Source organism: Seriola aureovittata, chromosome 10, assembly GCF_021018895.1.
Source record: "Seriola aureovittata isolate HTS-2021-v1 ecotype China chromosome 10, ASM2101889v1, whole genome shotgun sequence".
In the NCBI taxonomy this organism is placed as follows: domain Eukaryota; kingdom Metazoa; phylum Chordata; class Actinopteri; order Carangiformes; family Carangidae; genus Seriola; species Seriola aureovittata.
In genome coordinates, this window is record NC_079373.1 from 5,749,492 (window position 1) to 5,762,617 (window position 13,126).

Consider the following 13,126-nt stretch of genomic DNA (forward strand, 5'->3'; position numbering starts at 1 on the left):
CCATTGTTTAAAAGCCACAATACTTTAGTCCAAGATCATTTTATTGAAAGTTTCCTTATATGAGTGAATTGCTCTTGCCTGGTTGATTGTTGGAGACAGCCGATGAAGGCCAAACTGTAGCCCAGTACAATATGTTCAAATGAAACCCAGGCTTTTCCCTTTAATGTGTTCCAGATGTTTCGGAAGCAAACATTCAAATTGGACAGCTCAAATCTGTTGTTAAATGAATGAGGTGTTGGCATAGACCTTAATAATGGTGAGCTCCCTACAGGTGTCTTAACAACACTAATGTATTTTGGACCTTTAAACTAACATTTCCTTTGTGGTGATATATAGTGATGCTGACCGCTGCTCAGCTGTCTGTCAAGAAAAAAGCATCGGCGTATGCTACAGATGCACTTGCAATCTTTTCAACTTGAAAAAAAAATCCAGATGTTTCTATTCTATCAGGACCCAATGCCTGCGTTTGATGGTTCCTTTTCAGGCTCTCTCAGGGTTTGGTATGCAACTGGAGATGATGTCACCTTCACAATATGAGCCAGGGGGAGACGTCATCACATTCACCAATAAACCAAAGACTGACACAAGAATGAAAATCTACATTTGAAGCATACATCACTGCACTAATTGGAGTGGTGAAAGCAGATTTAGAAAGTATTTTCAGACCAGTTAAGTTTGTCTGCCTCACACTTCTCTGATGTTCACCGCAGAGTATTAGTGAAGCAAGAAGAACTCAATGGCAGTAAAATAACACCTTGGAAAAAGTCCTAAAACCTTGAGGTATTGCTGGAGTAATGCTATCAGTGCACTTCTCTGCAGCAACCCGGTTTGCGTGAGCGAGGAAGCGGTGGAGATGAAAACCGGTTAACTTTGCCGTCTTTTTCCATCGGACGCAGCTGAAGCCTTGATGAGCTAACTACGTCTTTTCAAGGGAAGGGAACAGTTGTTGAAACGGCTCCAGCGTGGTGCAAAAATGGAAGTGGTGTAATAAAAACTAAAAATGACTGGAAGCAGCGCACTCCTTCAGTTATCACAACCTAACAAAACCTGTTGCTACTGGTCCCGTCGTGCTCGGGTGTCATGTTGCAGGTCACATTTACATTACTTAGCACATTCTTAACTTCTTTTCATGCTCAAAACTCCAAAAGTAAAGTAACTGACTTGGCTTATCCAAAGGGAAAAGCATAAATTTCTTTCAGGTCTGCAGTGCTGCTGCAGGGGCACATGGTAAAAGCGTTATGGCCCAAAGTGCCAGCAGATGTCTATAAAAAAAAATAAAAAAAAAAACAAAGTGAAGGAAAGGAGCAGTTTCATGTCTGCATAGTCTGGGGAGGAAAACTGTGCCTCCAGTCCCTCAACAGGATACCTCAGAGGACACGACGTACCCAGGATCCTCATTTGTTTCCCTTAATGAAAAACCAGTCTGAGCTCCAGTGCACAGAAGTAAATGTGTTCAGATCGCAGCGGCAGTAGAGCGGTCTGCATCAAATGCTGGACTGCAGACATGAATCACACATGAAATTTTCCAACAGATTCCAAGTCTTTTTAATCTCAAATTTCACAGTCTTTTGTAAGTAAGCTTCCCTGAAGTATGTGGTCTGTGTGTTCAGTGGCAAAAGGAATACTTGAATAATAAATTTGTTCCTGCCATCACTTTCGCAGATGACCAGGCGGGATCGTTGTCTCACTCACTCCTGAACTGTCTGCAGTGACATGGACTTGACCTCCACAGTGCAGAGGATTACAGAGTCCCACTTCCTCGAGCATCTGAAGGAAACAAAAGCAACAGATGGTCGAATCAGCACACATGGTGGGTCTGGTAATCCCTCCTCCTCCTCCTCCTGCTCCTCCTGCTTGCTGCCGGGGCTAGTGTCACAGTAGGGCCAAAAGCCAACATTCAAACTAGATTTGTGGCTCCATCAGGTTTGTTTGGGAGAGGAATCCTCGCACCGGACGTTTTAGGGACTAATTAATGATCCTTCACCTAATTACTAAAGATCCACAATCATGGAAAAATCTATATTTTGACCTTTCCAAACAGGTCAAGATCCATTTTTTTCTCATTTGGTTTTGTGTTGAAACACACAGGATTATCTTTACTACAGTGGTTCCCAACTTTATTAACCTGGAGCTGTTAAAATGAAGCAGCAGCTTCTGTGGATTTCAGCATGGTTATCATATGAAATGTTAACCTGCCTCTTGGTGAAGCTGAAACCAGAATATTTTAATAAACTGACGTGTAAGGGAAACAACATCTCTCAGCAAACAATGAGTCATTTTTCTTCACAAAAATAAAGGGCTGTAGAGGGTAAACAGTTTACAGATGTAGTCAGTAAATCTTGTGTTGCTTCAATTCTGACAATGTTTATCATGTCAGGTAATAGTTAACGGGGAGTAGATTGAGGCAAACTGGATTTGAAGCTGATGAAAACATGGCCACTGTGGAGTTAAGATGTGTTTTTAGAACTTATGGAAATTTTTTTTACAAACAATCTGCCGCCTTGATGTGCATTCAGAGCACGAGTCATTATGAATTAGCCCCATGTGGCCACATAAGCGTAAAGGCACACTCCACTGATTTTACACATGTAATTTTACTCTGTCAAAACAATTGTATAATGTCAGCCGGGGCTGTGAAGAGAGCTGGAGAGTGGAGTTTAAAAGATATGGACTTCTACCAGGCAGTAAGAGTCTACTGAAATACACAATTGAATTGTATTATGGGAAGTGTAGGATGAAATGTTTTGGGGCCGGGACAAATTAAAGGCTAAATACCCAAAAAAGACTCAACACAGACAAGGACAAAACAGATAGAACCATAACTACACTGTACTATGTGCTGAATACTATCAGTGACAGGAATACATTAAAGATGCTGTGTTTAGAGCAAGTCAGGAGGATATTCTTTAAAAACTATGGAAAGAAACAATGGATGCTATGGGTATTACAAACTTATCAATAGTTCTTTTTGGTGAAAGCATCATTACAGTTTGTTTTTGGAACAATGGGGAGTAACAGTGATATGGATTTATGGAGCTTTAAAGTCTTGAGGACATACCTTATCAGCTTCTGTCCCTGTGTCTGTCTTTTACCATTTTGTATTAAAGCTCTGTCTCTCATTCTGCCTTTTTATGTCTCTCTGCCTGCACTCCTTCACCTCCCTGTCTCATTTCCCTCATTTTTGAGGGGGAGGGGTGACCCACACTTCAGACTGACTGGTTCCAGATGCATCTTACAGACCAGACCCATCAGAGAAGCGCATTTCAGGTGTCTGAAGGGCTTTCTTTTCCCACTGAAGTCATCCCACCTTAAACATATGTCATGTATTCCCTTCCCTACAAGTACAAGTGAAAACATGCTTGGTCACGGGGAAGCCAGTAGAAATGGGAAACCTTCATCTCTGTTTTCTCAGCTCCACAGAACATTTAAAATGCGGCTGTTTGGCTTCGTGTAATGAAACCTCCAAGTCACACACACCTCCACACACTATCCATTTTTTCTCCGTAGATCAAAGGTGGCAGCACTCTGAGGCTAAAGGTCACATCTCTACGGACTCCACTGACTCAAAGAATGCTATATCTAATGGTCCTGGAGGGCGCTATGGATAAAAGTATCCATCATAGATTCATATTAACACTTGTTTTCTTATACACACCTACTACCGATGCTAAAACTGCCCTAGCTGCTATTCAGTCTGAAACACTTGGCCATGATGGAGGACATTCCAGTGGGTTGAACCCAAAATGCCTCCACATACTTCTGGAAAGTCCCAACAGAATGTTTTGGTAGAGGATTTTCTTCTCCTTTTTTTTTTTTTTTTTTTAAGTCTTCAGGCCAAAACAGCCTCAACATGGCTGTCTCCTCTGGGTGACATCAGTGGTGTCCACAGAGTCCAGGATGTATCATGAAAATCTAACTTCTGTCCTCCCTACGAGATGATTAAAAAAGCACTTATTTTAATACTGACACAACAGTTTGCTCTTTAGCCCACTCAGCATGAATCGACATGGACTATTCTCTGGCTCAATGAAAAACTAGAGAGCCAAGAAGTCAGACTGATGTAAAGCCCCGGAGAGGCTCCACACACAATAGATAGAAGAATCATTTTATCTACCGAATACATGAGCCAGCATCATGTTTTATTTGTGCTAATGGTCCTAAACCACATATCAGTGCCTGTGACATCAGAATATAGGGTGTCACAACAACACAGATGACTGCTTTTTGGCTTTGAAGACAAAACTCATAACCTCATGTGCCTCTGTGCTGAGTGCATTTCAAGTGAAAGACTTTATTCACATGGTAATCCCTGCACTTTTGGTTTCGTGTTACACAATTTGTAGCTGGGTGGAGAACCTGTTATAGCTGATGTCTTGGACTGTGAATGTGATATGGTGTGTGTGTGTGTGTGTTTGTGTGTGTGTGTGTGTGCATGTGTGCGCGTGTGGTTTTTCTTTTAAAATGATTAAATCTTTTCCCCGCCACAGGCCCAAACAGGTAATGCACAAGTTGCATGTGAATAGTTTCTCTGTTGAGCGTTTCCAGGACGACACATGTCAAAGACTCATTTCTCCAGAAGTGAAGAGGTTGTGAAATCCGTACAGCTGTAGATAGCCAACGAGTCAGACACGAGGTAGCTGCGGAAATTGCAGGGGGGCCACTGGGAAAATAGAGAGAACAGCTCAGGCTTAGATCAGACAAATGCAAGGCCTGTAAACAATTCTGCAACAACACAAGGCACTGCTGTTACATCCGGACCACAGCCTCTAATTGAAACAATATATAGACACATGACTGCTGTGTCATCACATGGAAACTGCAGCGTTGGTGCTTCTAATCTGGGCACTTCTGTCTCCGTATTAAACCTTACATCATTGCCCAACCTATTAAAAAAACAGAACCTTTGCAACAGTGTGAATACCAGTAGTTTTCTTTTTCATTACTATATTTTTCCAGCATTTTTCACTTACATTGGACATTTTTTGTCTTTTGAGTCAGACCTGTCTCACTCTCACCCAGTTGGTGTCAGTTTCAATTTCCCCATAAAGATGAAAAATTCGGTAACAGTTTATAATACAACCTGTGATTTACAGGGTCATGTCATTGTTTGAATCAGGTAGTAATAAAATATTGATCGATTATGCACAAATGTGTGGAAAGTGCTCATATCTCCACACTCAGCTCGTAACCCTGTGCACAAACATTATTTTTCTCAGAGTTGTAATCCCAATCTCTGGATCTTCCTCCAATTAAACTTTTCTAAATCCAGAAGATTACGACATCAGTATGAAGAACAGTGGATGTGAATAGTTCTTTTTCTTTGGTCTTTATTTTTGTTTTTGTCTGAAACCCCATTTAGACTTGACGCTGCGCAGACTTGGACTTATCTCAGAGTCAACTTGTACAAAATTAACCATAATTTTGCTGATTTCTTGTATGAATTTTCCTGCTGTTTTCTACTGACCCAAATTCTCCCAGAAAGATCCACATTTGGTTCAACTATGTAGAAGTTGAGAGGGTTTATGCAGTAAAAGGCTTAAAGAAAAAAAGAGCACAAGAGGACAATTAAGATGTGTTTCTAACATTCTTGTCACTTCTTGCAACAGAAAAAAATGTGAACTTTGAGATCACATCCTGCAACCTGAAGGCTTCTGATCAGCTGCCAGGAATGAACAATTTCTGGCAGCTGAACCAAGGGGTAGTTTGATTGTATCTTGTACTGTCTACTAAGCTTGCAATGTTGAAGTAATACGTGTCTTATAGGCCCGCTTAGTGTGCAGTATACCAAATAAAATCAAGATGCTCACATCACTGTGCTGGAAAGAACCAATTTGAGATTGCTACAAGTATGAATCAGTGGCAACTGAGATGCAAAAAGCACAATAAAACCACCCAAACCTGGAAGGAATTAAAATGTCCTGTTTTAAAATGGACCTCAGTAAAAGGCACCAAGCCACAAAGAGTTGAGAGATTTGGTTAGGGTTAGTTTTCAGTAGCATTAGTAAAATGGAGGCATCAACATAGTCACTAAAGTAATTAACTGTTCATTAACTGTAATCTTCTAACCACTGTGACAACCCTCTCCACCTGTGTACCTGTTGCTTCCTGTGTGTGGCTGCTTCCTTTTACAGGTACTAGAGGTGGGTGTGGCCGAGGGTTGTCAGTACCTGGGCTCATCAGCAGACCTGGCACACCTGGGCCCTGTGTGCTAGTGCTTTGAAAACCATGTTGGAGCTCAGTTGTTTCTCTCTTTCCTCCTTGAGGCACCTGTTTGGTTTGGTTGGCATTTGGTTTGTGTTGTTTCTGTTGCTGCACCATACAACACTACATTCACACACTTCTTCACTCATGCACTCACTTACACTGCTGATCCTACAGATTACACATGCCATTGTTAGTATAGGTTCTTCTTCTAGATTTATTGTCTGTTTTTTAAAAAAATAAAACATTTGTTAATTGGCTTCTTTGTGTGCATCTCCCTCTTTTTGTCATGGCCGTGCCGCCTGGTTTGTGACACCACCTATTCTTCTCTGCACTCCACAAGCGTGATATGAAGGACCAAACAGATTAACCACCTATCCACCAACTGCTTTGAGTTTGCTCTGCCACCAATCGAGGTTTCTTGCCAGGAGCAGTTGGTGGTGACAAGAGCTTCAGTCATCGTTGTCTTTATAATACAGGATTATAATATGTCCTCTGAGCAGCGCTACGTCTTCAGGGCAGATTGGAGGCTACAGTGAGTCGCTATCGGAAAGTGACGAGATGAGCCAGGGCTAGCTGGTTAGCATAGAAGAAAAGGAGTAATAGAGACAAGAGTTTTTGTTGCTAACCACCGCTGGGAAACAGCTCTTGGTGAAAAAACGAATGAAGTTTGATGCTGAACTGACAACGTTTCTTTTAGACTCGTAAGTAAACAACTGTTAATGATAACATGAGCAATGTAGGAATAACAAAAGTTACAAATAGCTCCTTTAAGGACTGTTGAAATGTGAAGTACAGTATTTGCTCCCATCCCAGAAGCTGATAGACCCACCCCACAATTCACCATGGATGGTTCTGACTGACAGTCATCTTCTTCACTTCACAGATAAAGACGAAAGCGTCCTTCACCTGACTGGATGATTGGACCGCTTGCTGGGCTGCCATTGTCATCATCAATTCACTGCCAATTTTCAACCAGGGGAAACTTGTCATTCACCAAAACCAGTCTCTCAGTAAAGACGAGGCAAGTTTGAGGCCATAAAGTTGTAGACTCATGCTTATTTTATTTCTATGAAGCGTTACTTTAATAACTGTTAGTGATGTTTGTAATTTCCGACAGGCAACAAGTCATGTCACTATTTAAACACTCCATAGTTTACGACTGGTCTGGTACATATCAAACTGATTCTCGGAGGATGTGTCCCAGATGTAAATATCATAATGAAAGTTGAGCTTTGTGAGGCTTTAACAGGTTTGTTGTATAATCACATTATCTGTTTATAAGACACTTTTGAACCTGCTCCTTGTGCTCCACATTAAGTCTGTCCCTGTCAGCCTTTCCCCTCAGGATCTACAGCCAGGCTGTTGAAGTTCCCTCTGGAGACAACAACCATTTCCTCAGAACAGTCTGCATTCCTGAGACACTGTCCAGTGCCTGTAAACAACATTCCTGCTTTGGGAAACAAAGCCACAAAAAAACCATTATCTCACCATCTGATCCAAAAGCCTCCTGTCTGCCCTCTTGCTCTCTCTCTCTCTCTCTCTCTCTCTCTACATCTTTTTTTTTTTCTTACACTAATGAGGACGTTCGTTCTCTCTGTCCACGGTGTTTCCAACATTTTATTGGAAGCAGTCAGGCGAGTGTCATGACAATGACTGAGCCTGACTGCGGACAACACACGTTCACATCCTCATTTTTGACGCAGCAAGACTATAAACCCTTCAGTGTCCCCTTGCCTCATCAAAACTAGAAAATCTCAGTCAAAACAGAGACAGTACGGAAGGTTCTCGTCTTTGCCGACCTGTCTATTACGACCCCAAGCTGGTCTCGGGGAAAGGGGAGTAACATGAATAAATGAGGAACTTGAGGAGTCATTTTGTCCAGCAACTCAAACTTCTATTGCCTGAAAGTGAAGCATAATTTAATTCCAGGGACAGCCCAGGCAAAAATAACAAACATAACAATCCTAACTAGAAACAAAACCACAATATTGAAACTGACACAAAACAAAAAGTTACAGTACTAAACTTCCGAGCACACTCAAAACCAGGAGGAAAAAAAGGGTTGAATGAAAATGGTAGCTCTCTCCATTAGAGCTTCTTGGCAAGTTTCACAAAGTACAGAACAACTCATACACTCATTAACTCAAAGTAGTACTGATAACTGAAACTTAACAGACCGAAAGTCTCTAGATAAATCTGTCTCAAGGTTATCAGAGAGCCAAAGACAATTTACTGACACATATAGCTCTTAACACAGATATATACTGTACATTCAGGCAGGCAACAGTATGTGGAAGAGAGAACCCGATGTGCAGCTCCTACTTTTATATTCCAGGTGAGCTAACAGGCTGGACTGATTGGCTGCAGGTGCACCAACCAATAACATGAAGAGGGAGGATCCAGAGGCGATGCACCATAAACTAACACTTTACACACCATTACATTCACCCACCGGGGGATATAACACTGTCTTATTCTTATATTTTGTTGTAGCTACAATTGGAGTCTTATTGTAAAAATAATGAAAACTGCACAATGTCTATCCTGGTATTTTATCTTTTAAACTGTGAAACCTGAAGGGGTGCTTGTTATTACTACCTATAAAGCATATACATAAGGTAAGTGATGTGTTGCATAGAAAGTTGGGGGAAAGACGTGAGTGGATATGAACCGATGCATATTTGCTCAAAGCAGCACAAAACCAAGGCAGGCACGTTGAGAATTCTTCAACTTATTGAGAAACATTTGTGCTGATCTGATGATCTGATTCTGCGGCTTAATGGTGGAAAAAATAGCGATTAAATTGAAGGCAGAAGTCAAGTTCACGGTAAGATCTGAGATCAGAGTCTGAGCCATCACAACTGTGCATGTCTGTAAAGTTGCCATGCTGTCTGTTTGTGGCTTATGAAACCGACTGTAAAAAACAGTCCAGCTGTCAAAAGCTTTTTGCTCCATCTGAACACACCTGAAAGCATGTCAGACAACTGTCAGGTAAGCAAGTTGCCCAGAAAGTGGATCTGCTATAACTGAGCTCTGTCGGATGACAGGTTCCAGAATTTCCTTTTAAGATATCAGTGCAGCGATGAAACAGAGAAATTCAAGAGGAGGATGTGTCCTTAACATTTCTTGGTCTTGGTTCAAGGCAGAGACCAGCAAACAGCCAGTTAGTGGAAGCAAATAAATCCAAAAAGGGAGCAGCCAGGCAAAAACCAAAAACAGGAATGACTCATTAAGGCAGGCAAGGACAAGAACAGAGGCTGAACTGCGATGACTGTGGTGGCACAACAGATGACCTGCTAGAGATCTGGTGAGAACTAGTCTTTGCCTTCTGGGTGTATATGCAAAAAATGGTTAATTAAGGTGACTGAGAGGCAGGGGTACTGACAGATGAACAGGCCTTTTTCTCACATCAAACTTTTTACTTTTAGTGGCAGGGCCCTGAGACCTGCACACTAAAGTGGAAAGCAGCCATCATTGATGTTGTTTAAACCTGTGCTTGTCCTGGGATGACATGAAGAAAAGGTCTATGGTGGGAACTGACCGATAGGCCCGGATTCTATGTCTCCCGTTACACACTCACAGTTTGTCACACACTCCTGCTAAACATGTGAGGGTTCAGGGCTGCCCCACTTTTACATTTGCAAAGTGTCTGAGGGCTCTCTGGCCGGCTTTCTGAGCCCTTTATAGAAAGTTTCCATATGCATGCAGAATTGGAGACATATAGAGGAATATGATTCTGTTGATTTAGTCCCACAGGATCAGAAATGAAAGCAACTACAGGAACGCAGCAATAATGAAGCTGTCATTATGGCAGCATCAAATCAAAATGCAGAATAATGTGCTAATTATAAGAAAATGGCTTTTTTATGACTGCCAATGCCTTTGTAAGGGGAACAGTAGATTAGATTATGCAACTTCAAGTACTATTAGTACTGTTGACTATAATATAAGTATGTTTATTTTATACTAAGTAAAGGCCAAAAAAAAGACTTTTCAAATCCAAATATCTAAACAACTAGCCAAATCTTTACTGATATGATCAACAAACCCCTGAAGATATGTTACAGTTGCATATGCCAAGAGAAAATCTTGAGCCTTCTGTTTAAGAGGAAGGAGAAAAAGCGTGGTTGTCTTTTAAAGCTGACACTGGACTGACTGTGACAGTCATGACAGTCTCAGCCATCCATACACAGAGTTTGGTCAGGCTTTCTCATACCGAACTGCCCCCACCCCCATCACCCCCGGGACAGAATAATCTGTCTGTGAAATTGGACAGAGCAAACGTCAACAGCGAAAAACTAACATCAGACTGTAGAGAATATACAGCCGAGCGTGATTAAAAGGTTTTATTCCAGCGACACAGATGTCCGTTCACAGTGATAAACAGCTCCCTAATGTACAGTATGTATCACTTCATGTTTCCAGAGAACTGATGACTTCATACACTACAACATCACTCATGTTTAATGAGAACTCACTGTTATTAACCGCAGTGTTTCTGTTAGTGTGACTCAGTTTTTAAATGGTGGATATCTCATGTTTGAATCTCTGAGAAACAGTGTGAGAGTCCAACATATGTGAGAAGAGCGATTTTGGCAAAAAACACTGCACGACACAATTGTCACAACTCGGCTCTTAGTCCATGACAAAAGAAAGTAAATGCATTCAGTTGTACTTGAAATGAAGAACAAAGTATTTATTTATATAATATGAAGCCGGATACATCAACTAAATGTATGAAATGGGCAGTGGATCAGTAGTGTTAGTGAGTGGATGTATGAAAGGGTGCAGAATAAAAGTACAACCAAACCAAACAAAAGAAACCATGTGCCGCCAAGGGACGATCCAGGGATGGAGTGAGAGAGAAAATGGGGACAGCGGTTCTTAAATGCATTCTGGATGGACGGGCCAGGTGCACCCAGTTGAACTAATACACACGGCAGAGCCAGAGGGCCGTCGCACACTATTTTCATTATTGCAGAGCTCTGGTTGTTAGCATCTGACAGCTAAATGCGTTCAGTTTGAGGTTAACTTTATATAAGATGGCATTAAGTCAGATATTCCATTAGTCAATTTTATTACTTTACCAGATAGGATTAACACCAAGACAAAACTGCCTGATGAGAGGAAAACCAAAACCAAAACAAAACATGAAAACCAAAGAATTAAACAGGAAATTGTCCAAGAACCCAGACCAGAGCTGTAATAGCCTACTTCTTTATCATTTTGCTCAAGAGACCAGAGATTAATGAGTTGGGAAATAACACTTTAAAGGTGAAATCTAAATGCATGGAAAATACAAGTCCCAGATAACATTATCAAACAGTGCACAAATAAGAATGTGACACACAATGCAGGAGTGTGTACAGGCTGACGCGGTTAATCTGCTCACATCACGCCCCGTGCAAATGTCAGAACACAAAGCAAGGGGAAAAAGATAAGAGGAAAAGAAAAAAGAAGTTGTGCCTGGTTGTTCGGCTGTGGAGGCATGCCAGCATTTTTCCCCTCTAGTCTGCAGCTCTGTGATTTTTTTTTCTTGCCCCTGTGGTTTTCAGCATTCCTGGATGAATGGAGACTAAACTGTGAACAGATATTACCAGCAATTAGACAGATCCCAGTAAATCTTCCACACCCGCAGAGCAAATATCCACCTACTCTGTAAACAAGTCACATTCCTGCTGTTTGTCATATCCAGGCAGGAGAAGTGTTATCTGTTCTCATGAGAGAACGAACACAGCTGTTTTATAGTAGATGACATTAAGTTAAGCATTCTGTACGATCTGTACTTTAGTTTTCAGTTTAGCTCAGAACATTTCTCACAACTTTTCTTGCATTCCTTCTATTTTTCAGTGCTACAGGAAATGAATAACTGAAAGTGATAACTTAAGTAAGAGTAAGAGTAATTTTCTGTTTTCACAGTAGCGGAGATTGGGGACGGTTGCAACAAGCCTTATTCCTCCATTCAGAAACAGGGATTATACTCATACTGCACATTCTCAGTTAGACCCTGATCCTACGAGGAAGACAGAGGACACTTTCAACATCTGCTGCTGCATTTATTGAGAAAAAAACTTTTCATGAGCAGTGTTTTTGTCACCCTGTCCCCTTTGTATGAATTAATCAAAACTTACTTCGTTTGAATCATCGTTCTGTTGACTTCTAAGTGACATGGTTAGCATATGTCAAGGTCAGTGTTATTAGCTAGCACATATTGCTCTGCCATAGCTGATAAGGTGTGGACGGTTGCAACAAGTTGTTGTTTTCAACCTTTTTTCCAACTAATTTTTAACCCATAGAACAACAGACGCAACAATAATCATCATTTTAACGTATAAGCAATGCAAAACATAACACAATAACTGTTCTTTGATAAATATTACTAAATAAATAAATGATACATTATAATAGTAATAAAGATATCCTTGTGAAACAATGTATATTTTCAGAATACATTACTTATTGAAACAAAAAGCAAAAGCTAATTAGTTTAAAAAGTTTTAATATGTTGCAATCGGCCCTGATCCATGTTGCAACAGTCCACAACAAGATCTGAATTCTTCCATTCAACTAAATACTGCGAATGATATGTCGTATGTAATCATCTATAAATTGCATGGGTAATTAGCAGACAGAAGTATGTTTAATATGTAAAGGTTTGGTTGGTCTAGTCCAAATAGTCTCTGAGCAACTGAGAGAAATGCAAAAAGTGTTGCAACCGTTCCGACTCTTCTCATCTCCCCATTTCTAATAAACTGACTGTAACATATGTTACTTTTAAGTGTATGAGACGTCGTATATTCAGCTCTTATTGCAAACATAAAGTGCATTCATGTGGTTAAACTGACACATTGTACACATTGTAAAGTACAGTTTTTTTCCATCCATTGTGCGATTTCACATTGTTATGTGGTGGCCTGTATAG